Source organism: Apodemus sylvaticus, chromosome 3 (genome assembly GCF_947179515.1).
Source record: "Apodemus sylvaticus chromosome 3, mApoSyl1.1, whole genome shotgun sequence".
Taxonomy (NCBI): domain Eukaryota; kingdom Metazoa; phylum Chordata; class Mammalia; order Rodentia; family Muridae; genus Apodemus; species Apodemus sylvaticus.
Window position 1 is genome coordinate 159,794,567 of NC_067474.1, and position 24,878 is coordinate 159,819,444.

The 24,878-nt window shown below is 39.1% G+C and overlaps 3 protein-coding genes and 1 pseudogene across 8 annotated transcripts in view; 2 read left to right on the forward strand and 2 right to left on the reverse strand.

Moving 5' to 3' along the window:
• Positions 1-24,878, reverse strand: part of LOC127681614 (zinc finger protein 665-like) — a 233,961-nt gene that overhangs the window by 149,702 nt on the left and 59,381 nt on the right. The window lies entirely within an intron of this gene.
• The window catches only part of LOC127681600 (oocyte zinc finger protein XlCOF6-like), a 1,434,619-nt gene that overhangs the window by 93,416 nt on the left and 1,316,325 nt on the right, over positions 1-24,878 (forward strand). The window lies entirely within an intron of this gene.
• LOC127681615 (oocyte zinc finger protein XlCOF6-like) overlaps positions 1-24,878 on the reverse strand; it is a 988,257-nt gene that overhangs the window by 34,878 nt on the left and 928,501 nt on the right. The window contains exon 2 of one of the 6 annotated variants that reach the window (XM_052178086.1): positions 9,509-9,551. The exons of 4 other annotated variants lie outside the window; for them this stretch is intronic. The gene's annotated coding sequence lies outside the window, so the exon portion shown is untranslated. Of the gene's footprint in view, positions 1-1,823; positions 1,915-9,508; positions 9,552-24,878 lie in introns of those variants that run through there. One more of the 6 variants, XM_052178085.1, reaches the window with a different exon arrangement.
• Positions 17,276-24,878, forward strand: part of LOC127681631 (gastrula zinc finger protein XlCGF26.1-like) — a 117,080-nt pseudogene continuing 109,477 nt past the window's right edge.

Here is a 24,878-nt window from a genome sequence, read left to right on the forward strand (position 1 = left end):
CACTCTGGAAATCAATCTGGAGGTTCCTCAGAAAATTGCAAATATATCTCCCTGAAGAACCCACAATACCAGTCTTGAGAATAAACCCAAAAGATGCCCTACCATGCCACAGGAGCAACTGTGTCACTATGTACATTGAGACCTTATTTGTAATGACTAGAAGCTGGAAACAACACAGATGTCCCAAGACAGAAGAATGGATACAGAAAACATGGTTCATTTACCCAATGGAATATTACTCAGCTATTAAGAATGAGAACATCTTGAGTTTTGCAGGCAAATGGATGGAACTAGAAAATATCATCCCGAGTGAGGTAACACAGACCCAAAAGGACATGGTATGTACTCACTAGTACGTGGATATTAGCCAAAAAAGCACAGAATACCAAAGATACTGTCCAGACAACTTAAAAAGGTCAACTAGCTGAAGGGCCCAAGTAAGGGTGACGGAGTGAATGATCTGGGAAAGAAAGGGGACAGGGTTGGGGGGGCTGATCATGGTCTGGTATTGGGTGGGGAAAAGGACTGAAGACTGTGGGCCTGCAGAAATAATGGAAACAGGCAACCATGGGGTAAGGGTTTCGGGGGACTCTCCAGAATGTACCAGACAACTGGAGGGTGAGAGACACTCAGGTCTCGAAAGGCAGAGACCCTAGATTGAATGCTCTAGAGTGGGACAGAGAACTTGTGGAGCCCACATCCAGCAGACAGACGAGGCATCGAGTGAGGGATGGGGTTGCTATTCCACAGTCAAATTTCTGATCCATAATTGTTCCTGTCTGAAAGAACTACAGAGATGTAAATGGAGAAGAGCCTTAAGAAAATAGGTGCCATGACAGGCCTAAAGTGGGATGCAAGTCAAGGGGAGTCCCTAAGGCCTGACACTGTTACTGAGGCTATGGAACACTCACAAAGAGGGACCTATCATGACTGCCCTACAAAAGACCCAAGGAGCATCTGAAAGAGTCAGAGGCAGACATTTGCACCCAACAAATGGACAGAAGCTCCTGACACATGTGGTTGAATTAGGGGAAAGCTGGAAGAACCTGAGGAGGATGGCCACCATATATGAGGACCAGCAGCCTCAATTAACCTGGAACCTCAAGATTGCGAAGACACTGGATCACCAACTAGGCAACATATGCCAGCTGATATGAGGCTGACAGTACATGTACAGTGGAGGACTGCTGGGTCTACGTTTAGTCAGAGAGGATGCACCTAACCGCTGGACAGACTGGAGGCCTCCAGTAATGTACAGGTCTGGTGGGGTGGGGAGGAGGTGGAGATATCTTCATGGAGACATCCCCATGTCTCTATGGGGAGGAGGTATGGGATTTGGATCAGTCAGTAAGAGAGTCGACAGAGAGGGGAATAAAACCTAGAGTGTAAGAAAAGAAAGAAAGAAAGAAAAAAGAAAGAAAGAAAGAAAGAAAGAAAGAAAGAAAGAAAGAAAGAAAGAAAGAAAGAAAGAAGGAAAGAAAGAAAGGAAGGAAGGAAGGAAGGAAGGAAGGAAGGAAGGAAGGAAGAAAGAAAGAAAGAAAGAAAGAAAGAAAGAAAGAAAGAAAGAAAGAAAGAAAGAAAGAAAGAAAGAATAGACTCTAGGTCTAGGTTTGGCAAACAGAAAGTGCAGCCAAGCAACCTACATAGGAGCTGCTATGTTTAAAAACAAAACAAAAAAATAAACAAACAAAAACAAATGTGCTACTTTTTCTATGAGTAAAGGATCTAACATTTTAAAATGCTGACTCATTAGATAATAGAGAACCTGGGGTAAATGACTGAAATGATTTATTATTCCTAAGGAAGTAGCTTAGGCAAAGTACCTTCTATCTGCAAAGAAGAGCTGTTTAGAGACTGGTCTCCAGCAGATTACAGAGCTGTCAGCTTGCATCCATCAATAACTCCAAGTCATTCTTGCAGCACTCCCATTAGCTGCTTAGGACACTTTCCAATCCAAAGCAGGTTCTCCACCTCTGTCTACTATGATTGCTCTTCAGACTCTCAACCTGCATGAAACACGGCTACAGGAACGGGGAAAGCATGGAGCATGAGAGCCTTCTACCTTAAACAATAAAAGAGAACAAGGTCAGTAAATAGGACATTCCATAATGCTTTTGAGAAGCAGTCTTCAGCACAGGATCCCAACAATATCTGTAGAAAATTCTTACTGATATAAACCACATGATACAACATAGAGGTAGTGATCAGAATGCTTAAAACCTGTCTGAAAGGGGGCTGGTGAGATGGCTCAGCGGTAAAGAACACTGACTGCTCTCCTGAAGGTCCTGAGTTCAAACCCCAGCAACCACATGGTGGCACACAACCATCTGTAATGAGATCTGACCCCTCTTCTGGTGTGTCGGAAGACAGCTACGGTGTACTTACATATAATAAATAAATAAATAGATTTGGTTAAAAAAATGTCTGAAAAGTGTTGTCAGTATTTCTAGGTGTTAGAACATACTTAGAATCCATTTTATTTCATTCAACCTGCAGAAACAGTGCTTGTATTTCCCATGTGTATTGTACTTTGTTGCAGAAAAACACATCATGCAATGGCTCCATTTACATGGCAAATATCATATATTTCTTCAATATGATAAACTTGTCATTATGTCTACTTATAACCATTCTCTTGCTTTGTAACTTACTCCTCCTTCAAGATGAACTTGTTTCTGCTTTCCATGCGTGCAAAATTTTGTGAGATCCTTTATCAATTGAAACTTATGTGAACCTATTTACAAGGTAGAATGTTACAATTCAACTCATAAAAGTCTGTTTAAAACTTCATGTGATTGCTAAACCATGGTAGGCAACATTAATACACACTGATCATGTTGGGCGTTTAGGAGAATCTAGCTACTGAGTGCCAGAGAGAAATTAATGTTCAGAACCTTAAAGAACCAAAGAGCATCCTTTTAACCTTTTCCCTGTGATTATAAGCTCTCTTACATCTGCCTTCTTCCTGCTTTCTCTACAAGCTTCCAAGAAGCAGATCAATTAGTAGCTAAAACATGGAGTCTTAAGTGAATAAGCTAAAGAATTGTTCAATTGCCTAAGCCTTGTGCAAAGACCTTCCATACATATGCAACAGCATGTCATACTATTGTTCTAAACTGTATTTACACAATTTTAAAATTGAATTTGTTCATTTTTATTTTATTTTGTTTAGCTTTATTTGTGAATGTTCTTCCTGCATGTGTATGCATGTGCCTCAGTTGCATTCATTGTATCAATGGATATCAGAGAAGAAGGTCAGATTCCTACAAACTGGAAGTATAGTTAGTTATGGAACATGGTGTGGTGCTAAAAACCCAATCCTGGTCCTGTGCAAGAACAACAAATGCTCTTCAAATCTCAGCCATGTCTGAACATGTAACATATAATCCAATTTATTTTACTAATAAATGAGTCTTGTTTAATGACTGTGAACTATTTAGAGTGGGAGCATGTTCTTTCTACATCACACCTGAGTGATCAGTGGTGAGTATTAAGATCTGGGTCCCATGGTTATACTTTACATTAAGGAAATGGTGGAATCTGATACAGTTCACTTTCCTTCTATAATAGGTTTCTTGGTTGAGGGGATGCTGGATAACAGCACTTTCTTGTATTATAAATTCCTGCACAATTAGGGTGCCTTCTCATAAAAGTTCATACCTAAATATATCCTCGATATGCTAAATCTTCTTTTCTCACATTACAATGAAAAGATAATAGTATCCAGATCTGGGATTCATGGATACAAAACATTTTTATCATACATAGGGATCATTCCTAATTGTTAAAATGTTCATATGAAGAAGGGTCAGCTTTCCTGTAACATACTCAGGCTTCACATTTCCTCTCATACTCTTTCCTATACTGTTTCTTGTGTCCTATGCAATACTTCCAGATCATTTATAATTTCTAAATAACATGTAGTTTAATTTTATATGAAACATTATTTTTGCCTGAATGTAGCTCTGTAGACTTCAGAAAGGCAAAAGCTATAGCAATCAGACAACCATAACAGATATTCTGGAAAAAGAGTTCTGGAAGGAAGAAAAGTCCCCAGACAGTTACAGGAAACTGAACCTGAATGTGGTAAGAAGGGCCCTTAACTGCAGAGTCACATTTTTAATTCTTAATTAGCCGCTGTGGAGACAAAAATCAATAAACATTGGGACAGAATTCATAGAGCCTGAAGGATACTTTCATAGAGTGTCCGGGTGAGTGCCAGCAGTCAGGAAAGACACTTGCACATAAGTGGGGTAGTAAAGATGCATTGAGAAATTTGGCAGTGAGACACTGGTTGTCAAAGGCATTTTCACATAATTTTGTAAGTGAGGGATTTCAAGCATGAAAAGGAGTCATTCTACAGTAGTACAGAGAAAGACACTAATCAGGTCATGTAGAAATTAATGAATAGACACTCAAAGAGAATACAATGGTTCAATATAACAGACCTGTTTCTCTGAAGACACTAAAGTCCTAACAAAATATTATTCAGCTTATTTAAACTAAAAGAATGTTTGTATATGTGTGAGAGCTAGAGCTGAAAAGGGGACACTGCAATGTATGATAATGACACCACTGTTATCTTATGCAATACTCTAGAGAGTTATACACAAATCCATTAAAACTGAAAAAGACATGATGAGTTCGAGAAATAAGTGAAAAAATATCAACCTCCTACATTACAAAAGTGTGCTACACATCAAGGACAAGCTGAAGTTGGAAGAGATTCCTCTAACAGTGTCTGAGGACGGGACACATTAGCATGGAATTCTCATTTCCTTAGGCAAACCTTATAATAATGCCAAAAGGAGAGTATTGTATAAAACACAAAGAAGAGGAACATTACAGAGATGTCATACAAAGTTGGTTTACCTCTACACCCTAAGCAGTTAAGCAGACACAAATATATGCAAAGGAAATTATAGAGCATTTGCCAGAATATATACAAACACAGATACTGTCACTAAATTATATGTAAATGGAAGGAGAGCTGAGTTTACATCAAGAATGCAAGATAGTTCCAACACTCAAAACTAATCAACATAAAACTCCAAAGATATAGACTCAGTGAAAGAAAAATTACGTTGGGATATTTGAACCTGTTTCTACTTAGCGTGTGGTTCTGCCCAACAACACACATACAATCACTCTGATTGGAATACAGTCAAGCCCTTAATAGTCACTTCAAACCCAAATGATGAAGGTTGGAAAGTATGTAGAAGGAAGCACCCATGTTTGAAAGTGATATACAACTGGGTACCAAAAAAGGTGACAAATCAGAGAAAGATTTGACAAAATAGGATATGCTCAACTCTCATGAGGAAAGAGAGGAAAGCCAAGGTACTTAGGGGAGAGAAAGACAGTACAGAAAGAAGAGAATAGTAAAGGAATACAGGAGAGTTCATGGACAGCAGTACAGTAGAGTTGACAGGGTAGAGTAACAGAGAGGGAGAAGGAAACAGTTTTACTGGAAGTGTTTTAAAGGGAAGAGAGAACATGCTAGACACAGGTAAAGACAAAATGAGCAAGAGAAAGAGCCAGAGGCAGAAGATTAGAAAAGATTGAGGCCAAGCAGAGCAATTCAGTGTCTTAGAGAAGAACCAGATTGACTAACTCAGCTGGGAGAGGAGTTTGAGTCTGAACAACTGAGTTGAACCAGGCAGTGAAGAGTTGAGAAGGAATAAGAAAGGGGGAGCTTATTTAGCAGCAAATTTCAGAGGTCCAGATAAGATTGTAAGGAGGCTATATCTTTATGGGGGTAAGGAGTCATTAATCACTCTCCCTAGATAGCAAACACATGTTCTGTAATACCAACCTGTTTTACAATGTATTTTCACCAGTGTAGTAGCGACAAGTAGGTAACAGAAACTTTACTGATTTGAAATGAGGTCAGCCTACAACAGAAATTCAGATATGGCACTTGAAGATGGTCAAAATCACTCTAAAGATTACAGGCACAAGCGGGGCGTGGTGGTGCACGCCTGTGATCCCAGCATTTGGGAGGCAGAGGCAGGCAGATTTCTGAGTTCCAGGCCAGCCTGGTTTACAGAGTGAGTTCCAGGACAGCCAGGACTACACAGAGAAACCCTGTCTCAAAAAACCAAAAAGATTACAGGCCAAAAGTGAATATATAACTTACATACTGCTATATGTAGAAATAGAGGATATGTGAAATTGTTCTCTCTACACAATACCATGGTGGTGCTTTCAGCCTAAATCAAAAAACATGGTTTATAAAGGAAAACTGACATTCAGATAATGCTGAATAAAAAGCCAACAGTGGGGGCATAGGCCAGGGTCTAAGAAAGCTGGAAGTATAGTTATGGAAACACATATTGTCATGTAACATGAACATAGAATTATGAACATATGACAGCATGGCGACCCATCCAAAACCTGCCTCAGAACATACATGAAACAGGGATGTAATGAAAACATGAATAACAAGGGATGGGACACACTAGGGATTTACATAGCACAGATTAAAATAAATTCTAGGAGCTTTGCAACATCTGCAATAGCAAAGAAACCAGATAATGCGAATATTCTATCAGAATGTTTCTCTGTAAATATTCCAACAATTGCGATATGCATGAAAAAATAGTACAATCACTAATTCATATGGTAGAAAATTTACTGACAACAGGAATTTCTCTAAAATATAAATTGGTCTCACTAATAAGTGGATATTAACCTAGAAACCTGGAATACCCAAAACATAATCTACACATCAAATGAGGTACAAGAAGAAAGGAAGAGTGGCCCCTTGTTCTGGAAAGACTCAATGAAGCAGTATTCAGCAAAACCAGAACAGGGAAGTGGGAAGGGGTGGGTGGGAGGACAGGGGGAGAGAAGGGGGCTTACGGGACTTTCTGGGAGTGGGGAGGCTAGGAAAGGGGAAATCATTTGAAATGTAAATAAAAATATATCGAATAAAAATAAAAGAAATTGGTGATGCAGGGGAAAATATAATGCTATTATAAATTTAAAATATGTAAAACTTGATGCCCTGGGCATTTGTAAACAGCATCAAGTGGGTAGTAAAAATGGGCAAAGGAATACATGAATTTTCAGGGAGTAATTAGGACATTTTTCAAAGCATTTCACTTTATGATTCTTTCTTGTAACATATACGCTGAGTATTGCTGACATTTCTACTAGCAACAGATCAAAAATTTCTGCTCTAGTAATGACCTTTTCTATATGTATCATGTGAAAAGTACATCTTCCACATCATGGAGACTGAAAAAGAACAAATACTAGAATGGAAAGAATAACCCATGGGTTTACACACTTCCACCATGAAATCTATATGAACACTAGGGCTTCGACTTTAATCTTAAAACTGACATTTCCTCAAATACACACCTGATTCTGAATAGAATGAATAGAAATTCCACACTTTTGCATCTTCCAGTCAACATTTATTACCACTGGTTTTATCACAATCTTTTTAAAGTAGATAAACTCAAATAGAATTGTGTAGTGTTCGTACACTGGGACTCTTGAATACTAGAAGACCACAGCATTCTAGCCTAGCATTCCCTAGGAAAGTCTCTCAGAGATTGGATTCATGGACTCCCAGATCTATCTGCCCACTGTCACATCTAAGTGCTGTAACAGTGTACATCCCTTTTCAGTTTCGTGACCTATTCCTTACCATCAAATATGCAACATTCCATTAGCATACACAAGTACTAAATCTTTATCCATAGAGTAAAATCAGGAGAGCATGGAATCATATTTTTGAAGCCCTGAGAGAAAATTACTGGCAACTGTAATGTTAAATCCTGAAAGTAGCTACTACTATTGACAGTGTATAAGGTACATTTGAACATAGTAATACATTAAGACATGTTTGTTAAGTCAAAAAACTACCTAGATAATAAACTGATGAAAATCAGCACAAAAGAATAAGGCATACATTTTTCTTGAGGTCATAGGAAATAAGATATATCTTGCGAAGAATGAATGGATACAAGAAAACTCGGAAATATTCCTCATGTACAACACAGTGAACCTCTATCCCACACAAGGAACGGAGAACAATGTGAACCATACTTTGCAACTCACAATGTCAGCAAACCTTCTAGATTACAAATCCTAAAGAATACAATCTCACAAAGAAAAATTTCATTGACCAATCATCAAAGGAGTTCACAATAAAATACTTGGTAGAAGTAAGAATAGATAAAGCATATATCTACATAATTGAAGAACATTATTTGTTCATCTTGGTTTTCAGTTCAGGAAGAAGAAATCCTACATAAATAAACTGACAAAATATTTTTTTTTTGTTTTTGGATTTTTTTTTTTTTTTTAGAGAGAGGGTTTCTCTGTATAGTCCTGGCTGTCCTCTCTGTAGACCAGGCTGAATTCTCTCGAACTCAGAATTCTGCCCAGAGTGCTGGGATTACAGGAAATTTAGCAGACAGAAAACACTCTAGGTCTAGGTAAGATTGTACACAGGCTAGAGTCTTTCAGGCCTAAGCCTAGGTAAATGGATAGAGGCAGTAAGCATGCCAGACAATAATTACAATTGGGAAATAAAAGTTACTTTACAGCCCTGAGGAAAATCTAATACTGCTTAGTATAAAAGCTTTCTAGAATGTAAGAATAAAGAAATATACCTCAGAATACTAAGGAAAAGAGACTCAACCAAATAGTAGAGAAAAGATCAACAGTAATTATTCTACTGTAATCAGGAATAATTCAACACAGTGCATCAGTGAGAACACAACTGAAGGACTAAATATCATTTAGACTGGACAGAATATGTGATTCAAAAAGCAAATGCATGTTCTGGAGAAAAACAACTTAGATCAGATCATTCACATTGTCAACAAAAATCCTGGATGGAGCCTATGGTGGTAGCATTCACAGTGTCTGTCAAAAACTGCTATGCAAACTGAGGCAGGAGGCAGAGTTATTAAAGACCATAGCCAGATTTGTATCTTGTGTGCTACAATCATAATATGTCAGGTAAGGCATGGCTACTAGTATCCTGGTGGCAAGATGCTCTGTGGGTAACAGAAGATTTTCTTGTTCTAGATCAGCCCAGCTAGTTCCTCAGGGGGGAAAAATACAGATTAAACTGATAATCTGTTAAAATCCAATAAGGAAGTTCAGAGGCCCTAGGAGGGAAAACACTAGTGATACTTGCTTCATGTGTAAATGGCCCTTGTCAAACCCATTGCCTGATCCTGATTTCAGTCTGGCTAAAAGAAACTTTGTTTTCAATGGGCAGCTACTAATTCAGAGACTCAAAACTAATCAAAAGTTGACATCAACTGACTGATGTCTGCACTGCCTACCATGGGAAATACCCATCACATCTAATAATATTTTTAGTGAAATTTTCCAGAATCATAGATGAAATAGAATCTCATAAAACCAAATTCATGTCCTCCTTCTACTGACACATGAGCCCCAACCGACCCTTAGTTCAATCCTTCTAACACACTTGGATCCTTGAGACTCCTTGGCCTTTTCCATTCAGGGCTCTTACCTTTGATTTATAGTTATGCAGTTTTGTTGGAGCATATAGAGACCTGAAAACGGGAAAATATTGATCAGAAAGAATCTGGAACGTTTCATAAGACAAAGATGAAAGATTCCAACACTAGGAAAAATGATAAACATGAAGGAAAGAGAAGGTATCATGAAAATGTCTCTTTTTATCTGAGGATTTCAGATTACCCTAGAGATGTGAGAGTCAGTCACATAACTAACACAAATCCAGAGTCTTTTCCCTAGCAATACAGAAGAGGAGCAAGGAAGAATATAAAAAACATATTGTGGCACAATGAATGCAGATGGTTGAACTTCTCCAACAAGAGGTTTGTAAAAAAAAAAAAAAAAAACAGCCCTGAGTGCAGGGTCTAAGCATTCCCACACCTGCATGAAGTCCATAATGCAGAACTCAACAACCCATGAATGTGCAAGGCCAGAGTGCTTTTCATGAACCAAGGAGACATTTTTCTTAAGTAAGTGAGCAATCATAATTATTTCAAAGGAGCTGTCTAATTTTGTTTTAATCTATACTTAAAGAAAACTTCTTGGCCTGATAGTATCCTCTCACAGGATGCTCTGTAATCCTTGGAAGGATTCAAAGAAATTTAGGAGGAAAGGCTAACTGGAGAGTCTATTAACATCTCAGTGCAAACTTTGTTGACTCAGCATTGTCTTGGCTCCTGGTTCCTCTTTTGCACAGCCCCTCCACCCTCCTTGCTAATCCACAATAACCCTCCCCCTCTAGAACCTGGTTCAGTCTGTACCCAACCAGATACTCTGACTGCTTCCTCCCTCATACTAAAAAGCCAAAATGTATCCTCTAAGCACCTCCAGCCCCCCAAATAAGTATCTTCTTGCAATGCTGCAGGTTGCATGTCTTTGGAAAGTAATAAAGCCTCATAGGAAACCCGATGGCTATAAAATCACCTGTAGCATGTGACCAAAGGCCTTCTCTTGGTCAGGAAGTAAAAGTTATAAAGCTTGCCCAAATAGTGTAATTGGTTTTTCTCTGGCAACACTCAGGGTTAACAGAACCAACAACTTCTCCTTAGCAGTACTTGGCAGCAATCCTGTCTTCGTTTATCATTCAAAGCTAAGGTGTAACATTAATAACTAAGCCTATGAAGACACATTTCCCAATGTTGTAATTACATAAAAAACTGCATATACCTCAGTGTTAAATTAATGGAGAGTATAATTTTGCTTGGTTAATGTTAATATTTACTCCCATGTGATGGTGTTTTATAACGAAAATTTTCTAATTCAATCAAATCTGCACCAGTCCCCCATATGAAAAATATCTGCAAAGCTCTCTTGGGATACCTATTCAATTCCCTGGAGAAAGGGAAATGAAATGGTAAACGGACGAACAGGGGAGTTAAGAAAGCCTGAATGAATGTGAATTCGAGGAGCTTTATTAGGGGCTTTTTTGTAAATAAACCCTCCTAGTATACAAACGGCAGATACGGCCAAGGATCTATGTGGCTGTTTCAGAAAAATATTCTGGCAACTATAAAATTAATTAAAACATCATCATAATCCCCAGTTAATAGGATCTCAAACTTCCTGATAATGGTAGGATACCCACAACACAATTGTGAGAGTGGCTGCAGAAAATGCACCCCTGCTCCACACCCCTGCTCCGCTCCTGCCCCTTTCCCAGCCCAACAGCTCCTCTGACCTGGCAGGTGACAGGCTGCTGAATGTCCTAGGAGGTGAGCACAGCAACTGCAGCTTAAGGAAGTTTTCAGGTTCCGCAAATACTAGGCACTTGTCTCCAACAAAGACTTCCCGACCACGAGGCAGCCAAGACACCTAATGAATTCTGGAAGGGCGGAGCTTCCTGTCACTTAGGCATCCTTCCTCAGAGCCACTCCTTCTGGACTCGCCTAATGTTCTGCAGCTTCCTGTAATTCTACACCCACCTTCGGGCCCTTTCAATTATTTAGCTTCCCAATTTTTTACAGCAATTTTTATTGTTTTTTGACTTTTGCTTCCGTGCTTGCTTAATTATTCCTTGTTTTTCTTTTTTCTTTTTCTTAAACTCATCTAATCATGCAGGAGGGTTCCCCCTCCCCCTCCCATCAGGAACCACTCCAACAATGTAGCAGGCTGCCTTCCACACTGCTTCCCAGTATCTAGTCTGCACAGCTTCCCCACAACCTTGCTGCCAGACTACACCAGAATTGGATGTAATAACACACTGCACCTGTGTTCTGAACCCTTCAGATACAAGGAAATGTGGTTTTCTAGCAACATTAATAACATCCACACATAGGTAAATAAAATTTTAAAAATATAATTCTTAGTTTTTATCAGTGAAGATGATGGGAATTTTGAATTAGAAGGTTGTGGAGCCACAAGGACTTCAGTTACATCCTTAGGTGCAAAGGAAGTAGATGTTGCATAGTTTCTTCCACCGTGCCTGAAACTCTCCTGTAAATGTGGAAGATGCAATGATGATGCTTTCTTTTCTCTATCACATGTTTATTTGTGTGTGAAGTGTCCAGAGAACTGGTACCCAACACAGAGCATGGGTTACTACTGTGTCCATTAACCTGTGACAGCTCTAGCCTATGGAGACCCTTTGAGACTGGCTCTTGCCTGTGCCTCTATGATTTTCTGCCTTCAGAGGTCTGATTCTTGGGGGTTTTGTGAATCACCAAAGCTCTTCCATTAGGAAAGCCAATAACCACACCCTCACCTACATTCTGCCCATTTCCCACATCTTCTGTTTCCTTGGCTCCTTGATATTCTCAGGCCATACAAACAGTCATTTTATAGTGAGGCAAACCATGTTTGTAGTTGCATAGACTGGGATTTTTTTTACCTACTGTTTTGGTCAAACTGACTGAGGTTTTGGATTTCAGAGTCTTATTTTACTGAAATTCATTAATATTTCATATGCCGGCATTAGCATTTGTATCTGACAAATTCTAGTCTCACATTTCTGTTCTGTTTTTCTGCATTTTTCTGTGAAACATTTTGCTGGGTGCTGATAAAGAATATTATCTATGGGTCATTCATTATAAATGAAAACCTCAAAAAACTAAACTGTCAAAGGGGAAGAGATTTTGTGTTCAACCCTGAGTTTGTTAGTCAGAATGTGAAAGAATATGATTGATGTTTACTGGTTAGGTGATATATGTGTGGGGGTCTCTGCAAACACTAGGTGTGGCAGAGTAACAATCCATGAGACAAAAAAGAAATGTAGTTCAATACCACACTGTAAATATTTCATTACTGGTTGCGGGTGTGTTGTGGGTTATTGTCAATGAAATTCTTGCAGCACTCATAGAAAAGTATTCCCAGTGCATGTGTTAACAGCTCTGAAGAAAAGGGTCTCCTGACAGTCAGAAGTTAAGATATACTACAAAGCCCCATGGAACACTCAACCACACTTTCACTTTGTGAAGCTTGCAAAGCCCCTTCCCATAAGGAGGGCACTGCAACATAAGAGTCAATGTTCTTGCAGGCACCACTTAGACATCTTCATATACAATGAGTTGCATCAGTCCTGTTGTTAGCAATGAAGACTTATTGTCAGTTTGTGAAAAACAACTCCTTTTTTTTTAATGTCCTTTTTGTGACAGTGGTGTCAGAAAATGCACCCCTGCTCCACACCCCTGCTCTGCTCCTGCCCCTTTCCCAGCCCAGTCTGGATTTTTAGGTCTCTTTAGGAAACCATTTTGGCCATCAACTCAGTTAATATAACCTATTGGAAAATAAAAGATCAACTGAAATTCCATCTCTTTTAGTATTCAGAGACTTCATTAGAATCATCTACATACACTGTAAGATGGTAGTTTAAAAAAAGTTTGCAAACATCTTACTATGAATACAGCCTGCAGACCTCCATGGAATCTTGTATCATGGTGCTTTCCTAGGCATTGGAAGAACCATAAGTGTGGCAATGTAGTATACAAATGATCTTACCTTCTAATAGATAGGGAATTTTCCTAGACCTCACAACCAGAGTTAATGCAACTTGAAGAAATTTAAGACTTAAATTTCTACTAGTTGTGAATCCTACTGTGTGCTCAACTTGATGGTTTAGCACACTTTGTAAAGAACAATGTAAAAACAATCTTTATTTTTCTTGGATTTCTCTTCTTATCAACTTTCAGAACTTAAATAGCTACCATGGCAATTCATGTAGTTTTTCATGTCCTGTGCAGAAATTGCATGGGTGTTCTTTGCTGACTGCATGAAATAGAGTCTGACAGCAACCTTCCAAAATGAATACACTGTCATGGGTATTGATTACTAAACAGCAATGTTTATAAAGGTTCATTGTCTTGATCACTTGGAGCCAGTTACCTAATCCTTTTTAAAACTCTGATACAGATTTCTGTAAACTAGGCCATACCTTTCCCCATGTAATGGTTTTCTTGATGTTCCATAAACACTTCAAAGGTCTTTCCTAAGGCCAGCCATGGTGATAGAAACATCCAATAGACATGCATAGAGATTACACAGATAGACATAAACATGCAGACAGAAGATAGAAACACAAGGCAGCCGTCTGAAAGTTACAGATTCACCCTAACTGACAGACACACAGAGGATGGAAGAAAGAACAGGGAACATGAAGTAGAGAATTCAACTTTGGACTCACACTTAGTTAAATGCCTCTCAGGGAAAGGCTTTAAGTCTTACCTTAACTCACCTCAGATGCATTATTAATCACCTTTATGTTAATCCATCCATACATGCAGAATCAATTAACTTGTGACATAATTTTCTTTTTGCATAGGCACAATATAGTAAAATACAAAATTCACCACGATGGGCAACAATTAGTGTTGCCATCTGAAACATGCCCATGGCCTCAGAACTGTGTTCTTTAAAAAAGACTGAAGCCTTGTGCTTCTGAACTCTCACCTCCATGCTGAGCTAGAATCCATTTTAACCTGTCACAATCATCACAACAGGTTTTGAAACTCACAGATTATATGAGTATCCTGGAACTCATTATAATCATGAAAAGAGTTGACATCCCAGCGATATTCTCTAAGGAGACTTGGATAATTCTCAAGTCTCCTTTCCCCAGCCTTTGCAGGTATGGAAGGGTGTACATAGAATATTATAGAGGACAATCAGGAAACCATCTATGAACGAATGGCTAAACACTGCAGTATGTATTGTTCTATTTCTAGCTTCCTCCCTTCCTTCTTTCCTTCCTTTCTTCCTTTATTTCTTCCTTCCTTTGTTCCTTCCTTCCTTCTTTCTTTCTTTTGAAAAAAATCTAGACAGTTTTCAAAAAGAGTTTCCTCACCCTTCAAGCTGTAAATAATATTGTGCCTTAAACTAACATAATTTTAATTCATCATTTTCTTTGACTGAGGAGGCATCCAGCTTCTCTAACTTTTCTTCAAGTCTGATAATCTGTTTCCCACAAGTTCTCTATGAGTTATTATTATTCACCTTACTGCATTTTCTTTTCAGTATCTTTTATTTTTTGGTGTTTCTAAGCACCCATTGAACTCAACATTCATAGCCTATGTTGTCCTCCTTTGCTTCAGGCATTTGCTGTAATTTTATTGCGCATGAATCATATTGTTCCTGTTCTCTTTCAGTAGATTTACATGGTTTACAAACTTTGATGTCTTTGATGGTTACTCTGGGTTTTCAATTCTTTATCTTGGATCTCCTGTAAATTGCCCTCCATAGGGGATACATAAAAGGTTTATGGTTTGATCCAGGGACAATTTAAATTAGTTTTACTCTGTTTTGGGTATTTGTTCTGAGTATAAGAATTCAGAGGGATTGCTGAATTGTGTGCAGCTTTACACTGGGGACTAGACTCACGGTGTGAAGGTTTAGGCAGGATGAGATGTCACATATGTGGGTGTAGAATTACAGGAAGGTGTGGAATATTAAGCGGGTCCAGAAGGAGTGGCTCTGAGGAAGGGGGCTGAAGTGACAGGAAGTCCGCCCTTCCACAATTCACTGGGTTTCTTGGCTGCGGCGGGGTCGGGAAGTCATTGTTGGAGTCGAGTGCCTCGGACTCAGTTTGCGGAACCTGAAAACTTCCTTAAGCTGCTGTTGCTGTGCTGGCCTCCTAGGACATTCAGCAGCTCGTCCTGTCCCCTGCCAGGTCAGAGGAGCTGTTGGGCTGGGAAAGGGGCAGGAGCGGAGCAGGGGTGTGGAGCAGGGGTGCATTTTCTGCCGCCACTCCCACAATTGTGTTGTGGGTATCTTACCATTATCAGGAAGTTTGAGATCCTGTGTACTGGGGTTTATGGTGAAGTTTTAATTAATTTTATGGTTGCCAGAACATTTTTTTTTCTGAAATAGCGTCATAGATCCTTGGACTTATCCACAGTTTGTATACTAGCAGGGTTTCTTTAAAAAAAAAACAAACACTAATAAAGCTCCTCGAATTCAAATTCATTCAGGCTTTCTCACCTCCCCTGTTCGTCCGTTTACCATTTAATTTCCCTTTCTCCAGGGAACTGACTAGGTATCCCGAGAGAGCTTTGTAGATAATTTTCATACGGGGGACCGTTGCAGATTTGATTGAATTAGAAAATTTTCGTTATAAAACACCATCACATGGGAGTAAATATTAACATTAACCAAGCAAAATTATACTCTCCATTAATTTAACGCTGAGGTATATGCAGTTTGATGTAAACACAGCATTCAGAAATGTTTCTTCATAGGCTTAGTTATTAATATTACACCTTAGCTTTGAATGAAAAACGAAGACAGGATTGCTGCCAGGTACTGCTAAGGAGAAGAAACTTGTTGGTTCTGTTAACCCTGAGTGTTGCCAGAGAAAAACCATTTCCACCATGCGGGCAAACTTTATAAATTTTTCTTCCTAACCCAGAGAAGGACTTTGGTCATATGCTACAGGTGGTTTTATAGGCCATCGGGTTTCCTATGAGGCTTTATTACTTTCCAAAGACATGCAACCTGCAGCATTGCAAGAAGATACTTTTTTAGGGGGACTGGAGGTGCTTAGAGGATACTTTTTGGCTTTTCAGTCTGAGGGAGAAGCAGTCAGAGTATCTGGTTGGGTATAGACCGGACCAGATCCTGGAGGGGGAGGGTTATTGAGGATAAGCAAGGAGGGTGGAGGGGCTGGGCAAAATAGGAGCCGGGAGCCAAGACAATGCTGAGTCAACAAAGTCTGCATTGAGATGTTAAGAGGCTCTTCTGTTAGCCATTCCTCCTGAATTTCTTTGAGTCCTTCCAAGGATTATAGATCATCCTGTGAGAGGATAGTATCAGGCCAAGATGTTTTCATTGATATACAACTAAGTATGCATTAAGACAAAATTAGACAGCTCATTGAAATAATTATGATTGCTCACTTACTTAAGAAAAATGTCTCCTTGGTTCATGGAAAGCACTCTGCCTCTGCACATTCATGGGTTGTTGAGTTCTGCATCATGGACTTCATGCAGGTGTGGGAATGTTTAGACCCTGCACTCAGGGCTTTTTTTTTACAGACCTCTTGTTGGAGAGGTTCAGCCATCTGGATTCAGTGTGTCACAATATGTATTTTTTACATTCTTCCTTGCTCCTCTGCTGAGTTGCTGGGAAAAAGACTCTGGATTTGTGTTAGCTTTGTGACTGACACTCACATCTTTAGGGTAATCTGAAACCCTCAGATAAAAAGAGACATTTTCATTACATAGTCACTTTTCTTCATGTATATTCTTTTTCCTAGTGTTGACATCTTTCATCTTTGTCTCATGAAACATTCCAGGTTCTTTCTGATGAATATTTTCTGTTTTCAGGTCTCTATATGTTCCAACAAAACTGCATAACTATAACTCAACTCTAAGAGCCCTGAATCGAAAAGGCCAAGGAGACTCAAGGATCCAGGTGTGTTAGAAGGATTGAACAAGGGGTGGTTTGGGGCTCACTCATTAGTAGAAAGAGGACATGAATTTGGTCTTGCCACATTCTCTTTCATCTATTGTAAGACCCCCCCCCCCCAAACCCAGGGTGCCCCAGCATCCCACACCTCGGAAGGCGACACCCAAATCACTCGCGAGAAACGGTCTCGATGCAATAACATGAGGATTTCTTTCTTCCAGAATTCTGGGTTCCACAGCCGTACACCACGCAGGGGTAGAGGACTGAGGACCCGGTGCAACTGAAGTCAGGGGTATTTAAAGGGGAAAAGTCACAAGACAAGGGTTGGAGGACAAAACAAGCCTGGAATGGGGAAGTACAGAATGAGGAAGTAAGGAAGGTTAGAGATTATCTGGAGCAAATGTCCTTGGGACTTTGTATAGTTAAACATTGGAACTAGAACTGGGTGGGCTATCTTTCTCTAGCTGAAAGCAGAAAAACAAGTTACTCTGTGTTGGGCTAGTTGTTTAGAGGTCTAAAAACATTGAGTTGGGGATCTCACTATGATCCTGGAAAATTTCACTGAAAATATCATTAGATGTGATGGATATTTTCCATGGCAGGCAGTGCAGTCAGCAGTCAGCAGTCAGTTGATGTCAACATTTGATTAGTTTTGAGTCTCTGAATTAGCAGCTGCCCATTGAAAACAAAGTTTCTTTTAGCCAGACTGAAATCAGGATCAGGCAATGGGTGTGACAAGGGCCATTTATACATGAAGCAAGTATCAGTACTGTTTTCCCTCCTAGGTCCTGTGACCTTCCTTATTGGATTTTAGCAGACTGTCAGTTTAATCTGTATTTCCTCCCCCCCTCCCCCCAGGAGCTAGCTGGGCTCATCTAGAACAAGAAAATCTTCTGTTACCCACAGAGCATCTTGCCACCAGGATACTAGTGGTTATGCTTTACCTGGCATATTATGATTATAGCACACAAAATCCAAAACTGGCTATGGCCTTTAATAACTCTGCTTCCTGCCCCAGTTCGCATAGCAGTTTTTGCCACTGTGAATGCTACCACCATAGACTCCATCCAGGATCTTTATTGATTTATTTATTATGATCCAAGCTGAGTTGTTTTCTCTAGCAATGGGATTTGCTTTCTGAATCACATATTCTGTCCAGTCTAAATGATATTTAGACCTTCAGTTGTGTTCTCACTGATGCACTGTGTTGAATTATTCCTGATTAGAGTAGAATAATTCCTGTTGATCTTTTCTCCACTGTTTGGTTGAGTCTCTTTTCCTTGGTATTCTGAGGTATGTTTCTTCTCTTCTTACATTCTAGAAAGCTTTTATACTGAGCAGTGTTAGATTTTCCACAGGGATGTAAAGTAACTTTTATTTTCCAATTGTAATTATTGTCTGGTAGGCTTACTGCCTCTGTCCATTTATTTACCTAGAATTAGGCCTGTAAGACTCTAGCCTGTGTACAATCTTACCTAGACCTAGAGTGTTTTCTGTCTGTGAAATTTCCTCCTGAATAAGCTCTCCCTTTTTTGTTCATTCTCAGCTCTTAACTGGCTGGGGCTGCTCTGCTGTTCCAGCTCAAACTCCTGTCCCAGCTGACTCTTTCAATCTTGTTCTTCTCTGAGACACTGAAATGCTCTGCTTGGCGTTAAATTAATTTTGCTGATCTTATATGTACTAATTCTATTATGTACTAATATAAATCTATTATGTACTAATTCTTTGTACATACTAGCAACAACAGATTGGATTTTATGTTGACTTTTTGTATGCAAGCTGTTGCAATAAAGTTTGATCTTCCTCTAATAAATTGTTGTGGATACAATCATTACAATGAATGCTGTTTAAATTTTAAGATAGAAAAGAAATCTATAGAAAGTGTTGTTACACAATGTAACTGTTTCCATTGGAAATTTTACATGTCATAGGTTAGCTATTATTTGTCAACTTTCAAGAACATTATCTTGTTTAATAAGGTGAAATATCAATATTTGGTACACTGTCACAATGTAACATTAAAATGTGCACTAAGCCTCTTTTACAAAGGCTGAATTCAGCAAGGCGCTAACTTTTTTAAATGTGAATTACTAAGTTCTAAAACTGTAATTTCACATATTTTCAAATCGAGTTGGAGTTGATTCATATTACAATATTTGTGTGAAAATGTGTAAGTTTTTCATTTCAAAATGTTTTTAAAATCTTATTAAAGTTTCAAAAATTTGAATATTGTTCATCTTATCTAGATGTAAATTTTTATTGAAAAGTTGCACTTATAAAAAAGCAGCATAAATAGTCTCCTCGGCCGTCGCTTTCACTTGCTCATTGTATCTTTTTTTTTTTTTTTAAGATGGATGTATTTATTATATGTAAGTACACCGTATTTGTCTTCAGAAACCCTATCAGACGGCATCAGATCTCATTACGAAGGGTTGTGAGCCACCATGTGGTTGCTTGGATTTGAACTCAGGACCTTTGGAAGAGCAATCAGTGCTCTTAACCACTAAGCCATCTTTCCAACCCTCATTGTATCTTTTTTTTTCATTGTATCTTTTTATTTGTTTTGTTTTGTTTTGTTTTGTTTTGTTTTTTCTGAGACAGGGTTTCTCTGTGTAGCCCTGGCTGTCCTGGAACTCACTCTGTAGACCAGGCTAGCCTGGAACTCAGAAATCTGCCTGCCTCTGCCTCCCATGTTTTGGGATTAAAGGTGTGCGCCACCACTGCCCAGCACTCAGATATTTAGGAATGTATAAAGCCGAATGATATTTTAAGTCTTGCTCTTTGTAAGCACTGCTGTACTGTTGTAAGATAGTGTGGAGACTTTGCACATCCTTGTCTGTCTTCTGAATAGAGTCGAATGATCACGGATGTCTTTAGTTTGTGTAATGATAGGTTTTGTATGTTGGCTATATCTTCATTATACTCAGTGATTTTCCTTCTTCACAGTATTCTCTGTACAAGATTATTGTGGGACTTGTAAAAGAAATGTGTGACCTCGTTGCCGCATCTATTTAGTCCTCAGTGTTAGGAGAAATACTAAAAGCCTGGGTTTCCACGCTTGCTTATTGCCTGACCTAGTGTTATGACATAGAAAGTTGTCTTGTTTACTTGTTCCTAGGATATCTTTATTTTCCTTGTTAATTCTCATTAATTGTATGTGACATTCCACAGCACTGCCTCATCTGCTATTTCCCAGTTTTAATAGAAAATCATGAGGCGAGCTCTACTCTCTCCGCTTCCGGATCCAGATCAGCCTGGGCGGCAGCACCACATCTCCAAGTCCTGCAAGAGGCTATCTGGGCTTCCGGGCGGCCAGCTGGGAGAAGTCAATGTGCTCCAGTGAATCCAGCGGGCCCCAGCGGGAGCCTTCGGGTGCCTGCTTTGGGATCTGAACAGCCTGGGCAGCAGCACCCTGTCTACAAGCAGTGCAGGAGGTAAGCTGTGCACCAGAGGCCAACTGGGAAGGGGCAGCTTGCACTGGTGAGTCCAGCACTGACAAGACAAACTAACACCAGTGAGAACTAGATGGCAAAAGGCAAACGCAGGAACATCACTAACAGAAATCAAGGCAATATGGCAACATCTGAACCCAATTCTCCTCTACCAACATGTCCTGGATACCCCATCACACCAGTAAAACAAGATTTGGATTTAAAATCACTGGTCATGATGCTGGTACAGGAACACATGAAGGACATACTTAAAGAAATTCAGGAGAAAATGGATCAAAAGTTAGAAGCCCTTGCAAGGGATACACAAAAATCATTGAAAGAAATCCAGGAGAATACAAAAGCCAACAAGGAGGAAATGCAAAAAACACTTAAAGAAATACAGGAGAACTTTGGTCAACAGGCTGAGGTCATGAAAGAGGAAACACAAAAATCTCTTAAAGAAATACAGGAGAACTTTGGTCAACAGACTGAGGTCATGAAAGAGGAAACACAAAAATCTCTTAAAGAATTACAGGAAAGCACAAACAAGCAAGTGAAGGAGCTAAGCAAAACCATCCAGGATCTAAAATCAGAAGTAGAAACAACTAAGAAAACTCAAAGGGAGACAACTTTGGAGATAGAAAGCCTTGGGAAGAAATCAGGGGACAGAGATGCAAATATCAACAACAGAATACAAGAGATAGAAGAAAGAATCTCAGATGCCGAAGATTCCATAGAAACCATGGACTCAACAGTTAAAGAAAATGCAAAATGCAAAAAGCTTGTAACCCAAAATATCCAGGAAATCCAGGACACAATGAGAAGACCAAACCTAAGGATTATAGGCATAGATGAGAGTGAAGATTTACAACTTAAAGGGCCAGCAAATATCTTCAATAAAATTATGGAAGAAAATTTCCCTAACCTAAAGAGAGATGCCCATGAATATACAAGAAGCCTACAGAACTCCAAACAGACTGGACCAGAACAGAAATACTTCCCGTCACATAATAATCAAAACACCAAATGTTCTAAACAAAGAAAGAATACTAAAGGCAGTAAGAGAAAAAGGCCAAGTAACATATAAAGGAAGACCTATCAGAATCACAGCAGACTTTTCACCTGAGACTATGAAGGCTAGAAGGTCCTGGGCAGATCTCATGCAGACTCTAAGAGAACACAAATGCCAACCAAAACTACTATATTCAGCAAAACTCTCAATCACCATAGATGGAGAAACTAAGATATTTCATGACAAAACCAAGTTTACCCAATATCTATCCACAAACCCAGCCCTAAAAAGGATAATAGGAGACAACACCAATACAAGGAGGGAAACTTCACACTGGAAAAAGCAAGATAGTAACCTTTCATCAAACCCAAAAGAAGTTAAGCATTCAAATTTAAAAAATAACGTCAAAAATGATAGGAAGTAACAATCACTATTCCTTAATATCTCTTAACATCAATGGACTTAATGCCCCAATAAAAAGACACAGACTAACTGACTGGATATGTAAACAGGACCCTACATTTTGCTGCTTACAGGAAACACACCTCAGGGTCAAAAACAAACACTACCTTAGAGTAAAAGGCTGGAAGACAATTTTACAAGCAAATGGTCTCAGGAAACAAGCTGGAGTAGCCATTTTAATATCAGATAAAATTGACTTTCAACCCAAAGTCATCAAAAGAGACCCTGAGGGACACTTCTTGCTGGTCAAAGGAAAAATACAAAAAGAAGAACTGTCAATCCTGAACATCTATGCCCCAAATGCAAGGACACCCTCTTTCGTAAAAGAAACTTTATTAAAACTAAAAGCACACATTGCACCTAACACAATAATTGTGGGTGACTTCAACACTGCACTTTCCTCAATGGACTGATCAGGAAAACAGAAACTAAACAGGGACACAATGAAACTAATTGAAGCTTTGGACCAATTAGATTTAACAGATATATATAGAACATTCTATCCTAAAACAAAAGAATACACCTTTTTCTCAGCACCTCATGGTACCTTCTCCAAAATCGACCATATAATTGGTCACAAGACAGACCTCAACAAATATAAGAAGATAGAACTAATCCCATGCCTCCTATCTGATCACTATGGAGTAAAAGTGGTCTTCAATAGCAACAGAAACAACAGAAAACCCACATACACGTGGAAACTGAACAATACTCTACTCAATGATACCTTGGTCAAGGAAGAAATAAAGAAAGAAATTAAAGACTTTTTAGAACACAATGAAAATGAAAACACAACATACCCAAATCTATGGGACACAATGAAAGCAGTGCTAAGAGGAAAACTCATAGCCCTGAGTGCCTCCAAAAAGAAAATGGAGAGAGCATACATTACCAGCTTAATGACACACCTGAAAGCCCTAGAACAAAAAGAAGCTATTTCGCCCAGGGGGAGTAGAAGGCAGGAAATCATCAAACTCAGGGCCAAAATCAATCAAGTAGAAACAAAGAGAACCATACATAAAATCAACAAAACCAGGAGCTGGTTCTTTGAGAAAATCAACAAGATAGATAAACCCTTAGCCAGACTGACCAAAGGGCACAGAGAAAGTATCCAAATTAACAAACTTAGAAATGAAAAGGGAGATATAACAACGGAAACTGAGGAAATCCAAAAAATCATCAGATCCTACTACAAGAGCCTATACTCAACACAACTGGAGAATCTGGAGGAAATGGACAATTTCCTTGACAGATACCAGATACCAAATTTAAATCAGGACCAACTAGACCATCTAAACAGTCCCATAATGCCTAAAGAAATAGAAGGAGTCATAGAAAGTCTTCCAACGAAAAAAAGCACAGGACCAGATGGCTTCGGTGCAGAATTCTACCAGACCTTCAAAGAAGAGTTAACACCAATACTCTTCAAACTATTCCACAAAATAGAAACAGAAGGAACACTACCCAATTCCTTCTACGAAGCCACAATTACGCTGTTACCAAAGCCACAAAAAGATCCAACAAAGAAAGAGAACTTCAGACCAATTTCCCTTATGAACATCGATGCAAAAATACTCAATACAATTCTTGCCAACCGAATCCAAGAACACATCAAAACGATCATCCACCATGATCAAGTAGGCTTTATCCCGGGAATGCAGGGTTGGTTCAATATACGGAAATCCATCAATGCAATCCACTACATAAACAAACTCAAAGAACAAAACCACATGGTCATTTCATTGGATGCTGAAAAAGCATTTGACAAAATTCAACATCCTTTCATGCTTAAAGTCTTGGAGAGAACAGGAATTCAAGGCCCATACCTAAACATAGTAAAAGCAATATACAGCAAACCGGTAGCCAGCATCAAACTAAATGGAGAGAAACTTGAAGCAATCCCTGAAGAAATCAGGGACCAGACAAGGCTGCCCCCTTTCTCCTTATCTTTTCAATATTGTACTTGAGGTACTAGCTCGGGCAATTCGACAACATAAGGAGGTCAAAGGGATACAAATTGGAAAGGAAGAAGTCAAACTATCATTATTTGCAGACGACATGATCGTCTACCTAAGTGACCCAAAGAACTCCACTAGAGAGCTCCTACAGCTGATAAACAACTTCAGCAAAGTGGCAGGTTATAAAATCAACTCAAGCAAATCAGTGGCCTTCCTATACTCAAAGGATAAGCAGGCTGAGAAAGAAATTAGGGAAATGACCCCCTTCACAATAGCCACAAACAGTATAAAGTATCTTGGGGTGACTCTTACCAAACATGTGAAAGATCTGTATGACAAGAACTTCAAGACTCTGAAGAAGGAAATGGAAGAAGACCTCAAAAAATGGGAAAACCTCCCATGCTCATGGATCGGTAGATTCAATATAGTTAAAATGGCCATTTTGCCTAAAGCACTATACAAATTCAATGCAATACCCATGAAAATCCCAACTCAACTCTTCACAGAGTTAGAAAGAGCAATTATCAAATTCATCTGGAACAACAAAAAAACCCAGGATAGCTAAAACTATTCTCAGCAACAAAAGAAAATCTGGGGGAATCAGTATCCCTGACCTCAACCAATACTACAGAGCAATAGTGTTAAAAACTGCATGGTATTGGTACA